This window comes from Xyrauchen texanus, chromosome 26, assembly GCF_025860055.1.
Source record: "Xyrauchen texanus isolate HMW12.3.18 chromosome 26, RBS_HiC_50CHRs, whole genome shotgun sequence".
Taxonomy (NCBI): Eukaryota; Metazoa; Chordata; class Actinopteri; order Cypriniformes; family Catostomidae; genus Xyrauchen; species Xyrauchen texanus.
The window spans coordinates 4,901,465-4,918,943 of record NC_068301.1 but is presented as its reverse complement, the minus strand read 5'-3'; the positions used below and the strand labels follow the sequence as shown (position 1 = coordinate 4,918,943).

At 40.1% G+C, this 17,479-nt stretch overlaps 1 pseudogene; it reads right to left on the bottom strand.

The window, feature by feature from the left end:
• Positions 1-351: 351 nt before the first annotated feature.
• Positions 352-17,479, bottom strand: part of LOC127619454 (trafficking protein particle complex subunit 9-like) — a 108,680-nt pseudogene continuing 91,552 nt past the window's right edge.

Sequence of the window (17,479 nt, the reverse complement as noted above, 5' to 3'; positions counted from 1 at the left end):
TCCAGCAAACGTTATCAAATGAAATGGAGCGCCTGGGTAGCCTCATTGGTAAAGACGCTGTCTATCACGCCTGGAGTTCGCTAGTTCAAGTACCATGGCGTGCTGAGTGGTTCCATCCAGGTCTCCTAAGCAACCAAATTGGCTCGGTTGCTAGGGAGGGTAGAGTCACATGGGGTAACCTCCACGTGGTCGTTATAATGTGGTTTGTTCTCGGTGGGGCACGTGGTGATCGAGTGTGGATGTCGCGGTGGATGACGCAAAACCTTCACATGCGCTATGTATCCGTGGCAACGCGCTCAACAACCCACGTGATAAGATGCCGGTCTCAGATGCAGAGGCAGCTGCTCGTCCTCCGCCACCCGGATTGAGGCGAATCACTACGCCACCACGAGGACTTAAAAGCACATTGGGAATTGGGTATGCCAAATCCTACCTTGACATTCCTTCTGGTTGGCGTCAGTGCCGGCAGGCTTATTTTCAGAGCGTGGCTTTAGGAACCTGTCGCAGTGGACTGGATACTGGCAGACCTGTTACACTGATACCATCTGAAAACACATATGTACACCCATGAATGCAGCAGCCAAAGGCCAGGTAGAAAGCGAGAGAGAGAGAGAGAGAGAGAGGTAGAAGGCAGAAAGGCAAGTGAGATTACTATCTTCCATGACTTATTTGCAGAGAGGAAGGTATTATACACCTACAATTCCTCATATTCCGAACAGGCATATTAGGAGGAGATGAGTGGATGTGAATATCACTCAAAACCCTCTCCTCTCTATCTCTCTTTCCATCCACATTTCCATCTCTGAGCTCATCTGTTTGTGCAGCAGTTAATGCTCGAAATAAAAATCCATAACATGACAGTTTGAAAGATGATGAGGTGGAGAAACTAAGGCTGCAGCGGCTCTGAAGAAAACAGTCAGGTGGAGTTATTTTATCTTCAGAGCACATACGGACAACAGCATCAACTCACAAACGCACACACAAATTCGTTCAAGTGGGAAACATTCAGGCTATTTTTAGTAAGAGGACATAAATATGAGGAATGATGCATTCATCAAAACAGACTGCCCTGGCTCTTGGGACAGTCTGCAAGTGGGCAAAAACATAAAAACACAAAACTCGGAAATACAAATCTCCTGATGCACAACATCATCTATAAATCTCTACACATACATATAAGTAAGGTTAGGTTATACAGTATATACTTATATTCGGTAGACATTTTTATCCAAAGCGACCCAAGTGCATTATTAAACTAGATTTGCAATCCTTCTTTGTTTCGTGACTCGTATGAAAGAATTTTAATAGCGTCTATGATTTGTGGTATGATGAGTGGTGGTGGTGTAGTGGTCTAAAGCACATAACTGGTAATCAGAAGGTTGCTGGTTAGATCCCCACAGCCACCACCATTGTGTCCTTGAGCAAGGCACTTCACTCCAGGTTGCTTTGGGGGGATTGTCCCTGTAATAAGGGCTCTGTAAGTCCCTTAAATGTATAAATGTAAATGTAAATGTAAATTATTTAAACATCAGTAGCAAAAATTGTTGTTAAGAGTTCATAAGTTTGATTTATTTCTGTGAATCAGTTCAAACTCAAATGTCTAATTCAATCATTCATTTGCATTACCAATTAAAAGTGTCATCGGAAGAACCAGTTGTCATGTTTATTCTGTTGGTTCATGTTTTCATGACTTTTATTTTGAAAAGTCTTGTTCCTGGTTCTTGTCATGTGATTTCATGCTTCCCTCCGTGTTCATGTGTCTTGTTTTCATTGGTTCATTGTTTCATTATGTTGTCATCAGTTCTAGTTTGTCATTGGTTTTAGTTGATTAGTTCTGTTCTGTAATTGGTCATTGTCTTGTTATCTTGTTTATAGTTCGGTCTGTTCATCGGTTGATGTTTCCCGTGTCCATGTACTTAAGCCTCATGTTTTCCATTGTGTCTTGGTCAGGTATTCTGTAACGATGCTGGCAAGGACGAAGACGAAGAAGTGAAGAACCCAAGTGCAGTTTATTTAAATAAACATGAAACCAAAAACCCTAAAAATGAACTTGACTTGAACTAGACTGGACTTTACTTTAATCGGAATGGCATGAACAAAACAACAAAGTTACACTTACAAACAATACTTGATCAAGACACAATGGAAAACATGAGGCTTAAGTACATGGACACGGGAAACATCAACCGATGAACAGACCGAACTATAAACAAGATAACAAGACAATGACCAATTACAGAACAGAACTAATCAACTAAAACCAATGACAAACTAGAACTGATGACAACATAATGAAACAATGAACCAATGAAAACAAGATGGAGGGAAGCATGAAATCACATGACAAGAACCAGGAACTAGACTTTTCAAAATAAAAGACATGAAATCATGAACCAACAGAATAAACATGACAGCAGCATTGCATTTTTCATGAATTAAAATGTTTTAGTAAACATTATTTGTAGGTCAAAATGTATGTTTATTCATAAAAAAAAAATTATATTGGTGCATAAAAATGTTGTTGGATTCTAATGGCATGCCAGGTTCTATGGCTATTTGTATGGCAAAATCCAGGTGCCCAATATGTTTCTAAATAAGTATGTCATTAAACTAGTTTTTCAATCCTTTCCTGTTTCGCGACTCGTGAGAATAAAAACGTTACGATAAATTTCTCTAATTTAAACTTAATGGCAACAAAAATGGTGTTGATATACAATCGCAATTCAAACACTTGATTCAATTATTTATTTGCGTTATCACAAATTGTTAAGATTAAAATGAGATCAAATATAAATATACAAACAAATGAAAAAAACTAAAAGATTGTAGTTTCTATTACTTTGTATTGTTATATTGGAGCATATGAATACAATTATTACTGATTATTCTTGCTTGCATTTAGTTAGTGACAAACTGTTAAAAACTTCACTTGACTTTGTTTGCTTTTTTACTTTATTTTAAAGTTTTTATTATTATTATTATTATTATTATTCTGTTTAGTCGTCTTGAAGGTTCCTCTGACTGAAAACAAATCACTCTGCACTCATAAAAAGTCAAAATATTATTTTTAGCTATATCGCCTAGCCATACAAACTACTAAAACCCATCTACCACCATTTGTTTAATAAACTTTCGCCTTCTGTCATGCTTGATCTCAATTTAAAAGAAATTTAAATCATAAATAATAGCTCAGTGTCTGGCAAAGCATGGCGTTTGTATTTTCGGAGAAAACGCACAGGCACACAAAGGCATTGCGCTCTAATTGAAGGTGTTTCTAACGTGCTGACATTTCTGAATTCAACCTGCTCTGCCATCGTCATAAGCAGAATAATGAGGGCAAGTTGCAGAGTTTTCCGCACACAGTGTTATCGCCATATCTTAGACACATGTTGCATTGCACTCAGATGCATTCTGACATTCAAGAGGAGAGGAAGAGACGCCGGGTGAAAAGTACATGCACTAAATTGCATCTTATTTCTTTTCGTAAGCAAGCCATATGTGATGTTTACCTTCACTTTACGGTTCTCTTTAATATTCTGCCCAAGAGATGCTCCGTAAAAGAGAATAGTGCAATCATAAAAAGTCTGTACTGTGATTTCATGACCTTGTTGATAGAACGGCACACATAAGGACAGATCTGGCCAGAGTATTTATTTTGTTTTAACAGCTGTTGATTCTGAAACGCAAGGTGAAAGCATTCAAACACTGGACGGAGAGAAATGGCCCTCATTTATGAGTCCCACGGACTCTGAGATGACATCACGTCTGGCACGATATGCCGTAATGTCTCCTGCTAACTTTACAAGACTAAGACGCCCGGTCAGAGAAAAGAGAGTGGCATGAGATCAGAGGAGGGCGGAGCTACGAGAGAGACACCACATCAGAGGTGGGCAGGGCTTCGAAAATGAAATGAGGTCAGAGTAGGGCGGGGCCTCGAGTGAAATAGTGGAGCGATCGCAGTCGTTTGTTTAATGAGTGTATTTTGAAAAGATGGTGTGCTCGACCATGCATGAACCATACCGGCACACGGAAAAACAATGTATACCCTACAGCCGTAACACTGTAGTCTTGAGGCTTTTCTTGCTGTGGTCTCATACTGCGATTTCAGCCTTGGTATTGTGCATAATTGAAAATAAAAAATATGTTCAGGGGAGTAGAAGAGCTCAGTATCATCTCAGACAATCCACTTAATAAGTTGTGGCTCAGGTGGTAGAGCGGGTTGTCCACTAATCGTAGGGTTTGCGGTACGATTCCCGGCCCACACGACTCCACATGCCGAAGTGTCCTTGGGCAAGACACTGAACCCCAAGTTGCTCGCAATGGCAGGCTAGCGCCTTGCATGGCTGCTCTGCCGTCATTGGCGTGTGACTGTGGCGTGTGAACGCAGTGTAAAGCGCTTTGAATTCCGCTAAGGTTAAAAAGCCCCTATATAAGTGCAGACCATTTACCATATTACCCTAAACACAGACGAGAGACAATTGACACAGACGTCATTTATTTTCTTGCTTAAGTGAAATCAGAGCAGCGCATCAGGCCACATCGCATCGTGCGCACTCTAGAGGCTAGTGAGTTCATTCTTATGTGACATCATCAGCACAAGGGCTCTGCGGACTGTGACATCCCATGTGAAGGGTAAACGTTTACCTCCAGCAAGCTTTTAGCAAGGAGGAGCCATCCCCACCCCTCTACGGGCCACCCATTTTAATGGTGCTCTGCTATCCTCTCATTATGTTGCTCTTGCATTGACATTTTAACATTCAGGCACTAATGTCTTTAGTCTGACAGTCTGCCCCCATATCTCCCCTTCACTTAGATGGAGAGACGATTTATAGAGGACGTATGAAGGAACGAAGCGCAGGCACTGAGGGAACGGTGCGTTAAAGTAGTTCTCGAACACCCTGAACCCAAAAGACACACAGAGCATTGCATCACCACGATGACATCACCGCAAGAGTCAGAGCTATGCCGACAGCAGGGATGGAGACAGACAGAGAGAGGAAGAGACAAAGGGAAAAAGACAAAGGGCGACAAAAAGGGCAACAGAACGAAGTGGTACGGACAAGCAGAAAAAAGGGGAAATGGCTGAAGTTGAAAACAGTATTTCAATGATTTTTAAAAAATTATCATAAAATACATAAAGTACATATTGCAGATATATATCACACTTTTATATCATTTTTCATAATGCGGTATAAATGAGAATGAAATTTGTTTGTATTACAGTTATGAGAATGTTTGAGGGAAAACGTGCCCAATTATCATGAAAATAATGTCAATATGCAAACAAACTTGATGGTCCATAAACCAGGCCTCTTTTAAGTATAATTAAAGTCTCTCTTTGTATTTATTTTCCATTTTGGGGTGAAAAAAACCCAAATGTTTTTGACAGGTTTTGTAAGATTCACCATGATATTGAAACAAATAAAGAGATAGATGAAAAAAAGTGTGTGTCAAGAGCACCGTTGGGAAATTTAAAGAAGTAATCCACCACAAATGACTAATTACTTTGGAATGTAATCAGATTATTTTACTGATTACTTTGAGGGAAAAGTAATCACATTAATAATTCTCCCATATTATAACTCTAACCGTACGTTCACACCAGAGGCGGCGAGAGCGTCAAATCGACCGGAAGTCATTCATTTTCAATGACAGCCAGCGTCTCTCCGCGGCGAGAAGCGGCGCGGCGAGTCTTGGGCGGCGTGGGCGTCAGATGGAAGTTCAAGTGCAGTCAACATTATGGTAATGAGCTGTGACGCGTTTGGCGGCAACCTATTGGAATATAGAAGTGCTCCGCTCTAGCGAAGTCTAGAAAACACAACCGTGTAAACTTTGGTTCCCACCAAACATTCGTTCGAAGATAAAATGGAGGAGAAACGAATTATTGCCGTGGCGGGTTTCCCTGTAATATATGACCAAGACCACAGTTATTACTACAAATGTATTCTATTTTTTATAACAAACAACTATAATTTTAATTACTTACTGCCATCGATCGATTAATTATTTTCACATTTTAAAGAGTACATGAGGATATACGCTACTTGTGATAGGTCGGCAAAAAGTAAATGGTCGACATGTCTGGATGTTTAAATTGCGGCCCCTTTAAATATAGTTCACAAAACAAAGCATTCTGAACAAACGTTGCCGCCTATTTCAACTACGTCAGAGCGTCCACGAGCGTCCTTGAGCGTCGAAGGCAGGGCAGCCAGAGCGAATTTTGACGCTCTCACCGCTTCTGGTGTGAACGTACAGTAAGGGTGTGTTCGCACTTGTAGTTCGGTCCAAAAATGAAAATGATACATTTAGTCCTGGTTCGTTTAGCGTTCACACTGGCATTTTTAACACTGAACCTAATGATACAAAACCAAAGGCATCAGGGAAAAGTCACGACCTGATTGGACAGCTTTTATGATGTATATTTTTGGATGGAACTTACCGAACATCCAAAACAATGTTGGGCTGCTGGGCGAAATGCGCTCGTTATATTTATATATGTATATGTGGTGGTATTTTTACCAGCTGAGAACAAACAAAGAGTTAATAAAATGTGTAAAGGAGTGTGGAGTGGAGGGGGCTGGGCCGGGTCGTGCGTCCTGTCCCCCAATCAGCCTGATGAGGCACGCAAGGGATAAAGGCGGCTGGTAACGATGGTTCAAGAGAGAGAGAATTACGGGCATGTCCGTCATGTGTGTGTGTTTATGTTTGTGCTTTTGGTTTGAGTTTAATTAAATTATCATTTATATTGACAAGCCGGTTCTCCGATACGCCGCAGCTTGTTCCTCGGCCACTCCTCCACCCTCTATTGGACGACAGCCGCGCCTCTCCGGGCGGATCAGAGGCAGTCCTCCAGCCCCTGGCCCCGCCGCGTTCTTGGGGAACAGAAGGGGTCTCCCTCGCCCCTGGCAGCGGTTCTCCCGCTCCAGGCGGTTGCCAGTGAGACCCTCCCCGCTCGCGGTCGGCGGTCTTAAACTCCGCTGCGTTTCAGTGGCCGGTAGGCAACTCCTGCGCCCCTGACAGCGGCCCTGACCGCTCCAGGCGGTCGGTTAGGAGCCCCTTCTTCCCTCGCGGTCGGCGGCCATCGTCCTCTATTGGGGTGGACGGTAGTGGCGAGAACTCTACTACGGCGTATCCCTCCTCCTTCCCGGGTTTCGGCACCAATGTAAGGGGGTTAAGATTGGCAAGGAGGAGGCGAGAACCGGCTTGTCAATATAAATTATATTTAATTAAACTCAAAAACCAAAACACACAAACATAAACACACACACACATGAAGGACATGCCCGTAATTCTCTCTCTCTCCAACCATCGTCACCGGCCGCCTTTATCCCTTGCGTGCCTCATCAGGACCGGGCGCGCGATATTCCGACCCCACCCCCCTCCTCAAGGAGTCAAAACAACTCCAGGAATTCCTCCGTTGCACACACAAACGATGATATGTTGCATGGACGGCTGACGGGCGGTTCCAACGCCTGTACCGAACTGTAATGGGAAACAGCTCCTATGATGAGAAGAACCAGGTATGCTTGAGGTCAGTATTAGGCAAATGACTTCCTGTTTTTGGTCCGTTTAGACATCTTTGGTCCATGTTGCATTCATATATCAATCGAACCGTATCAAAGATCGTTTGGAAGCGGACCAAGACCCACATTTCAGGCGGTCTCGGTTCGCTTGATTGGTGTGCACCAAGGTTCGGGTGGCAGCGTTCACACTTGTTCAAATGAACCGCACTAACAGAGCAATCGCACCAGCGTTAGTTTTAATCGAACGAAACCTGTCAAGTGACTCTTCAGCTGTCACAGAATATGCACATAAGTAGTGTTTTAAATATTACTTCAAAACTTTATTAAAAATAAAAAATTTGCCAAAAGAAACTAATGTTGGCTTGAAAAAGACTTGTCTGAAAGTTTTGGTTTGTCTGAATATTTGTAAAAGTTTGAAGAGTTGGCCTGTTTGAACAATGTAAGTCTACGGTATTTTTGAGATTTTCAATTGTCCGCTACGGGAAAACTGTAAATACGGTCCGTTCGAGAGAGACAAAAAACATAGAACACCAAGCTAAAACAGTCTGAAGGTCTGTGCCAAGTTTGGTGGATGTATAGTAAAAGCTCTAAGAGGAGTTATCGTTTATAATTTTGGTCTTGTTTAGGGATTTTGTCAAGCCAACATAAATGTGTATAACACAAGGAAAGTACTTAAAAGTAATTAACTTAATTGAAAGTCAGTAGCTATAATCTGATAAGAATTTAATATGCAATGCGTTATGCTGCTTTTTAATAAAAAGTCATTAGATTACAGTATCTGCTAACTTTGCGATCAAGTTACACCAAACACCGGTCAGGAGTAAAGCTCCCATTGTGTTACGCAAGTGTTGGCTTGGTTTTAGTGATAAGTGCAAAGTAAGTAAATCTTGCACTGAAAAAAGCTTGATGTGGCGTAACGAATATTACAGGACGCAGGTGTCTCAGGACATGCTTTTAAAAGTTGATGTTCTTTTTAACCAGACATGGCGTCTAATGAAAAAAGCTGCTCCTGCGTGAGAAGTTAAAGTAAGATGCAGTGCAGCGGTCAAAGATGGCCGTCTAACCATGTTTACATAGAAAAACAATGTAAAAACATTGCAGACTGATACGCTAGATTTAAAAGAACATTAAAAGGGTTTAAAAGAACGTCAACTTTCGAGAAGTGAATCTTGTCCTATTATATAAATATATACATTGTCCTGCGTCTATCTTTTTTTTAGAGATAGATGCAGGGCATCGCATATAATAGGACAAGATTCGCTTTTCAAAAGTTGACTTTATTTTTAACCGTTCTTTTAAAGCTATTTTAAATCTAGCGCATGTTTAAAAGGTAAAACAATATAAAAACAGTGCAGACTGATGCAAAATATGCATTGTTGCACTAAAAAAAACAAGACGCAGCACAACGAATATAACAGGACGCAGGTTTCTCCAGATGCACTTATCAAAAGCTGGCGTTCACAATCTGAAACACATGGCGCTCCTCTGCGAGATGCTGGAAAAACACCGTGATGCAGTGCAATGGTCAAAGATGTCCGTCTAGTGCATGTTTACCTAGAAAATGATGTAAAAACAGTGCAGACTATGCAAATATGCATTTTAATGTGAATGGCCCCTAAGAGCACAACAGCTTCATAACTGGAAAACAAGGGAAATCACTGGAGTATGTTCATTAAAGATCTCAAGCAGTACTTATACAGAAAGGTAATCACAGACACGGTTAAAGCAGATACTTTGGGATGATTCCTCAAGTAATTTCCTGCAAAACGTGACATATCTCACATCCCATTATGACATCAAAATGGGAAGAATTATGAGGAACTAATCAAGAAATTGCATAAAATCAAACAGCTGTTCATCTCAGCATAGCCTCACAAACTGGCATGCTGCATCAAAGACTTTGCAATTTTAATGACTTGGTTTAATCTATTTTAATAATTTCCACGGTTACAAACCACCATGGCAAGAAAAACAATGGTGTCTTGCTTCAGCGCTAATATTACCTCTAAATAACAGCAATAATGTATTAGCACCTGAGATAGCATCAGCAATAGTTACAACTGACTGCCCTCTCTGCATGCTGCAGTAATAGAAAGGGATTTAAGACATCTTATCAGACTAATTCAGAAAAATTATTATTGCAACAGTAATTAAAACATTTTAGCACTGTCTGAGGAGAAACTACGGTAAGGAGAGAGGAGGAGGATGTTCATCAGCTGTTTGTAAATCAAGCAGAAACAAAGCAGATGGTTTACAAAGTTATCATTATTTACTAAAGAGATCTTATTGGTCTTTTTTTATTTATGAATTTCTCAACAGTGCAGATGAAAGGAGTATTAACCAAGAGGTGACAGGGGAAGAATATGAGATGGGGAAAGGAATGAGAGGTAAGGAGGAAATAGAGAGGGCAGCAGTGAACACAGAGAGAGTAATAGAGGAGAGAGACAGTGCATTCTCTATTGAATGTAAAAGACACCATTTCAAATCACTTTTCTTGCATCAGATCTGCCACAACGGGGGCAAATTGAATCCAGTCTCTATATCTATCAGAGCGCAATTTAACCGTTTTTGATTATAGGGCAATGGCTTTGGTGATGTAATCTCCAAAATTGACCGCAACTTGAACGGAACAAACCAGAACGGACACAGATACAAATTTGTTTGTGTGTTAGTGCGTGTGATGGTTTTGTGTGGATTCTTACCATCGTTCAGGTCATGTAACAGGTTCTCCTGACCACAGAAGTCCAGTTTGGCCTGAATCTTGACTGGGATAGACACAGACTGACCAGATTTCAATGCCAGGCGAGACGGAGCGTCCTGCAGGTCCCAGCTCAAATATTCACAGAACAACTTCTCTGGAATACAGAATGAGTATAGGATTTGGTTAGAGCTTGATTACAATGAGTCATTACATTGACGCACACTTCACAACACACACAACAGCGCTTCCGTGTCAGTGATAAAACGACCCTATTTAATGTACAAATCAAGCCCGGATGGGACTAGTGACAGACATTTAAAATATAAGAAATAAAAGTATTTTTCAGCCTAATTAAGGCGCATTTTAAATACCATAAAAGCACATCAAGCCTTAACAATCATCAAAACGCAGAATGAGACGTATTCGTCTGCAAGCACTTTACATGTGGAGTTCAAAGCACCGACTGACGCTGGCATTGATGCCCTGACGTGAATCATGAACGCAGCTTCACGATTGTCGTAACAAAGCAGGTAGCCACAGTCTTAATATTGTGGAGGATGAGAGTTTAAGATATTTAATTCTTATTGCGATAAATATGTAACCTATGTGGGGACTAGTTCTTTCAGTTAGTCAAACTCTCACTTAGACTTTGTTTAATGTTACTTGAACTGGTGCTATTTTAGTGCATTTCTATCTTTATACTGTGGAACAACTTTCAACAATCTGCGATTAATCACGATTAACTACAAAATTATGTTATTAATTGAAATTAAGATATTTTATCATCTGACAGCACTAATATAAATCTGTATATTAGAGCTGTCAAAATAATACATGTGATTAATTTTAAATGTTTATCACATTATTAATGCATTTCCCAATTTGACAGTAGATTTTGACAATTTATTCAGCTCCGTGTGAGTTCTAAACACTGGTTGGAATATACCAGAACCTTTGCAATGTGTCAGGGGACATAACACTGACAAATATAGCACACATACAGAGACAACAGTGATTCCGTGTCAGGGATCAATGATGGAGAAAGGACCTCTTAACTGGAATTGTTTATACAAAATTTACCCAGATGGGACTTGTGATAAGCTGCATTCAGATGGCGTGCTGGAGTGACGCATCAGCATTTCCCTGGTGTCATGTTGGGCTTATATCTTACCGGACAATTCGGATGAAGTATCATAGTGCCTAAAAGCGAAACCAAGCGCTTTTCATGTGGAGTTCAAAGAGGCTCAAATCATGTAAATGCGGCTTCACGAATGCTGTGGCAGTGAATACCCAAGATTAATACTGTAAAGGATGAAGGAACACACAACCTTTGGAGTCTAGTTATTTCAATTAGTCAACCTACCACTTTGGGAAACCTTTAATGTTACTTGAAATGATGCTAATTTAGTCCATTTCTGTTTTTATACCATGAAATGCTTTGTTTGAACATTTTTACCAACTAACACACTCTATCTGCCTCTTTGTGTACCTTGCCATGACATGCACACAGACAGACACATAAAACTTCACACCTATAATTCATAATAAGTTCCTGTTTTATTCAGATGCTAAAAGCTCCCAAATTTCACTCAGAATAAATAATGGAGAGAGGCCAAATAACAAAGTCAAACTGTACACCTTTGTGTTGTATTAATGAGCTGTCTGCTCTGCACAGTTTAGCACATTCACAATCAAAGATCCAGCAACACACACACACACACACACACACACAGACACACACTCCATATGAAGAAGAGCTTAGATTCTTCACACATGAAAGACATGCGTGAATAAGATGCTACATTACAATGGCCATCATCAGATATTCACCTGAAAAACACTCATACCTGATGACTCCTATTAGCACCTGCTATCTGACTTTCTGAAGCCTGACAAAGGGTTTGAACAGGTCAGAGTGGGTGCTTTTAAAACAGCCAATCATTTGAACAGAACTTGACTGAAAGCAACACTCAACCTGTAATGGACTAACAAACACCTGGAAGTCATAATAAACCTGCCATATGTGAGGGATAACATACAGTCAGAAGATTATTACCGCAAAATGAACAAAGACAGGGTGTATTACCCTTGTATGAATCTGTAGGGCAGAACACAGCCAGCATTACATGGAAAGTTGTCATAAGTTAAAGTCCAAGTCAGTTAGATATTGCACTGCCACAGGAGTTGCTTCATGTAGCACCCGAAGAGTCATGGGTAGTGTAGTTCTTTATGAGGTATTCAGCTATTAAAAACAAAACAAAAAATATTTTAAAATTATGTGGACTTATGGCTTCTGCCATCCCAGATATGTATGAAGAAAATGTCAGCTCCGTAGGTCCATACAAGGCAAAACATTTCCTTCATCTATTGTCAAGTGCAAGCAGCTGTTAAAGTATTAAACTGGACTGAATCCATGTTGCTATATAGCCTAAACAGTTTTGCCATATTAACCGAAGGTGTCTGCACTTACACTAGTGGTTAATTATTGCAGCTGTTTCTCCAGACATCTGATGCTCTCTACAGAACAACACAGGTTAAAATAAACAGCCCAAACAGATGTTAAACTCTGTTCCACAAGAACACGCTTCAGGCCCTATGAACTGTCATCCTAGAGGGGCTCTTTCTGGCTGCAGTCCTAAAAGGATCAGTAGACTACATCCAATCCCAATGCACATGACTGCCAACAGTACAATCTGTTTTTGGAGACTAGGGATCTCAAGTTTAATCTCCTAGATCTCTGGAAGTCTCAATTCTGAGATTTAATGCAAAAGAGAACATTGGCAATTAGCATGCAGTATAATGAGGCTACAGAAGGCATGAAAAACAAACTATGAAAGTATGCTTTTATACAGCAACAGTGACTTTATGTAGTCATATTGAGGACTGATTATCAATACATATTATAGACTGAATATATAAGCTTAGGCAATGTCCACACATTGATTATGCTAAATTTCCGCCTCTCATCCAAACTGTAATGGCGTTTTCCTCTACTAAGTGTTTCCAAAAAGCTCTCTATTACCATATACACTCCCTATACACTTTATTTGGAAGACCTGTACACTTACTTATTCATGTGATTATCTAATCTGCCAATCGTGTGGCAGCAGTGCAAATGCATAAAAGCATGCAGATACAGGTCAAGATCTTCAGTTAATCAGAATGGGGGAAAAATGTGATCTCAGTGATTTAGACCGTGGCATGATTGTTTGTTCCAGATGGGCTGGTTTGATCATTTCTGTAACTGCTGATCTGGGATTTTCATGCATAACAGTCTCTAGAGTTTACTCAGAATGCCTTGTTGATGAGAGAGGTCAACAGAGAATGGCCAAACTGGTTCAAGCTGACGGTTCCACAGATAACCGCTCTGTACAATTGTAGCGAGGAGAATAGCATCTCAGAATGCACAACCCGTCAAACCTTTAGCCGGATGGGCTACAACCGTAGAAGATCACGTTAGGCACTTCATTAGCACTATATTGTTCCTAATAAAGTGCTAAGTGAGAGTACATTGGAAAACGTTAACTTCAGTAGACAGAACATTTTGTTTTCATATGAAAACAGTTAAGATTGGACGTGGTCTTAGCTAAAAATGGACAGATACATTGGGCAGAATAATCTGCCATAATCTGTCAGTGGATGATGACTACGCCAAATTCATCAATTAAAAGCCATTGATGAACCAATAATCCAATCCATAATCCATGCCAGTAATCAACAGTCTGGCTACCTGAGACCAATTTTCATGCAGGCTAGAGTCTGAAAACAGCCTTGATGGCAATTCAGATTATATAAACATACAGACTAACGGCACAAAACTCAGACACAAATACAACTGTAAAGAAGCTGTGCAGAATCATTTGTTGGGGACACATATTCAATTCATAAATCTGTGCAAGTGAATGCTGAAAATTCACTTGCCATGTTCACACCACAGTGGTGGTGGTGTAGTGGTCTAAACCACATAACTAGTAAACTGGTCATCAGAAGGTCGCTGGTTCAATCCCCACAGCCACCACCATTGTGTCCTTGAGCAAGGCACTTAACTCCAGGTTGCTCCGGGGGGATTGTCCCTGTAATAAGGGCTCTGTAAGTCGCTTTGGATAAAAGCGTCTGCCAAATGCATAAATGTAAAATGGCACGCAGATGCGTGAGATGGCTTTATAAACAGCTGAGCAGTAGCCATAATACACGGTCAGCTTGGAACTCCATTGCTAGGAGATGCAGAGTTGTCGACAGCATCTTCTGCTGTCTCATGTGTTATGGTGCATTCACATAATGTCGGAATTACTGGAATTGCGATATGGCAACTCAGAGGTTCTACTCGGAGCCATTCATGCCCTCAGACCTTGTAAGTTATTCATTTCCAAGGCAACAATTATAACGCCAAAATGGTTTTGTTGTTGATAACAGTAAAATGTTTATCAATTAATTAATTCACATCTATGTTTTTGCTAAATGTTTAAGAACAAAGTAACGTCCCGGGCATCAATGGCATAATAGAATAGTATATTTCGCAGAAATATGTACACTATGCTCACTAACGTCAACTGTAGAGGCAGCTGCCATATTGGTTCATTTCAAATGACATCATGACTGTCAAATCGGAGTTTACAATTTGTAATAACGAGCTTGAAATCTCGTAACTACGCTAATTCCAACATGACGTGAACTCACCAATATACAGAGGTGACAAACACTACACTGAGAAGATGGAGAGAGATTGGGAAGAGTTAAAGGGGCTATATAGTAAATGGGCTAAACTTGCCTTAAAAAGCACCTCTAATTAGATTGTTCAGAAGTCTCGTTGCTTTGAACTGTTGAACATTGACTAACCCAGCACCATCTGTCATATATGGCAAATGTCAACTTCAAAAGAGAAACCATGATCGCTTCAGAACTTCAGAAAAGCATGACAACTGATCTGTAATCGGACAGCCATCAATCAAACTTGATATCAAACAGACTGTGAGCACCAAGGTCATAAATTAAACATCTATAAAAGAAACAGAAACAGACAGCCCAATACTGCATACCATCCGGAGTCAAAGAGAGAGACAGGTAGAAAGATAGTGAGAGAGAGATAGAGAAAATGTCAAAACAGTACATTTCCATATGTTGCATGATAAACTGCTTGGTATGTACAGATCAGACAGAGAAGTAAAAAGTGAATAATAGAATCACAGGAAAAGATCATCAAAATGGGTCTGCTCATCTTTGGTGGACAGAAAAAGTTCTGAGACTGGCAAAGTTGTTTTCAGACAGAAAAAGTGAAAATATTCCCAATTTGCTTGCAAACTGTCCTCTATAGCATTAAAATAGTTGTGTTTAGTGCAATCTGAATAATACTAAGTAAAAGGTGCAGAATGTAAGATTCAGAAACCCTTGTTAATAATGACACTTATGGCCATTAAGTGAACAGCAGCCAGCTAATTAAAGTATTTGAAAGTTAGGAAGCAAGGTAGCTTGCAATTCGTTTGCAAGTTAAGATCAGTTAGCAGGCAAGATCAGTTAGCTCAAATTAAACAGATCAATCCTTATGGCACTATATTTCACATGCTTTGCAGTTATGTAAGTTTACCTGTCCAATAAGAAGAACGGCAATTCAGGGTCGGTTTTGATCCCCAAAACCAAAAAAAGTTCCCTCCAGGAATCAAATGCCCTGCCGATGTTCACTCTAGTTTGCGCTCAACCACAATCATGTTCCCGCTTAGCCAGATGGGATTCAGTAGATAATTGTTTTGTTTTTTGGGCTTACTCTTGAGTTTGTGTAGGAATCGGTGTTATGCTGGGAGCCGGACATTTGCTGGATTCCATCTCTAAGATAACATTACCTAGTGTTGCAGACTGTCTGTTGATGCTGTTGAATAGCGGAACAGAAGCGATTACTGAGGCAAGGCTCTCGGGGGAGCGCAAAACGTCATATAATTTGGATTTTCCTGGCAAAAGCGACCTGCTCCCTTCGCATAAAAATCAGTCTACAAGCTTTAATAGGAAACCTAGGAAGTCCGGGAAGGATTCATTTTTTAAGTTGCGTTACAAGCCGTTCACACATTGGCAAAAAAGGCAAAAATTACATGAAAATGTTTAGATATTGCACCTTTAATGTGCCCATTCAGTAAATAACACTTCCAGTATAGGCCACTGGGAGTAGTGATTTGAATTTCGGTAACACTGACTGATTTCAACAGTAAAATGTTTTACTTATTCTTGTCGAATGGCGTATTATTTCCTGTGGATTTGTGATGTGTTTTTCAGTGAATGCTTTTTGAGGAGATTGTTTTCCCTTTCTTTTCTAGAAAAGTGTTGAGGAATGTAAGGCCAAAGTTGCCACAGATGTTTTTAAATGTACGAACCTAAAATTTAAGTTACAACCAATTTTAAGGTAATGAATTAAGCTAGCTGATAAAACTTCCACGCAAAACCACAAAGTCAGAATTAATAGTAGGAAACGCAAGGTTTTCTTTTGAGTACCGATTTTCCAATTTAGGGGACATTTTGATTAAAGAATCGTGGCTGAAGCAAATTGGCATTATGAAAAAATCTGACCGTACAGATTAGTTTGTATGCAGTTTTTGTACTTTTAATGAAGAAAAGCAAAAATATTTCCAGAAAATAAGACTCATTTAGCTGGTTTATGAGACGAAAGGTGTGTGCAACAAAACTACATTTCCCATCACTATTTGTGTCCGCGCGATAATGATAAAATATAGAGATAATGCATCAATGACACATCTAGTGCTTTGCTCATCATGTAGTTTCTGGTGTCAACAATGCTTATTGTCTTTGTCAAGTCAAGTGAAAAAGAGAAAGAAAGATAAAATAGAAAACGGTTCCATCTTTTCTGACTAAATACTTGAGCGCACATGACATTGTATTCATGACTAGTAATAAAGACATTGTATTTATGACTTCTGACCTTGTAAATTGAAACTTCCTAGGAGGACATGAATGCAGCAGATGTACTGGCGTACAATCTTGCAACTAGTGCCTGGCCGATATTATCTGGCGATATTAGCCTTTCACCAATATATCACTATCAGCGTATATGTTTACCGATATGTCCGGATAAGAAAACTTTTTTCAGAACATATAATGCAGAAAACAATGCTTTAGAATTGGTGTCATAACCTAGTTTGTCCAGCAGAGTGTGCTCCGACTCCATTGTTTACAGAGCTGAGCTGACGGTGACTCTGCAGACAGGGTAGAGTTAAGCGGTGCAGAGTTAAGCGGCGTCTTCTCAGTAAGCTTCTAA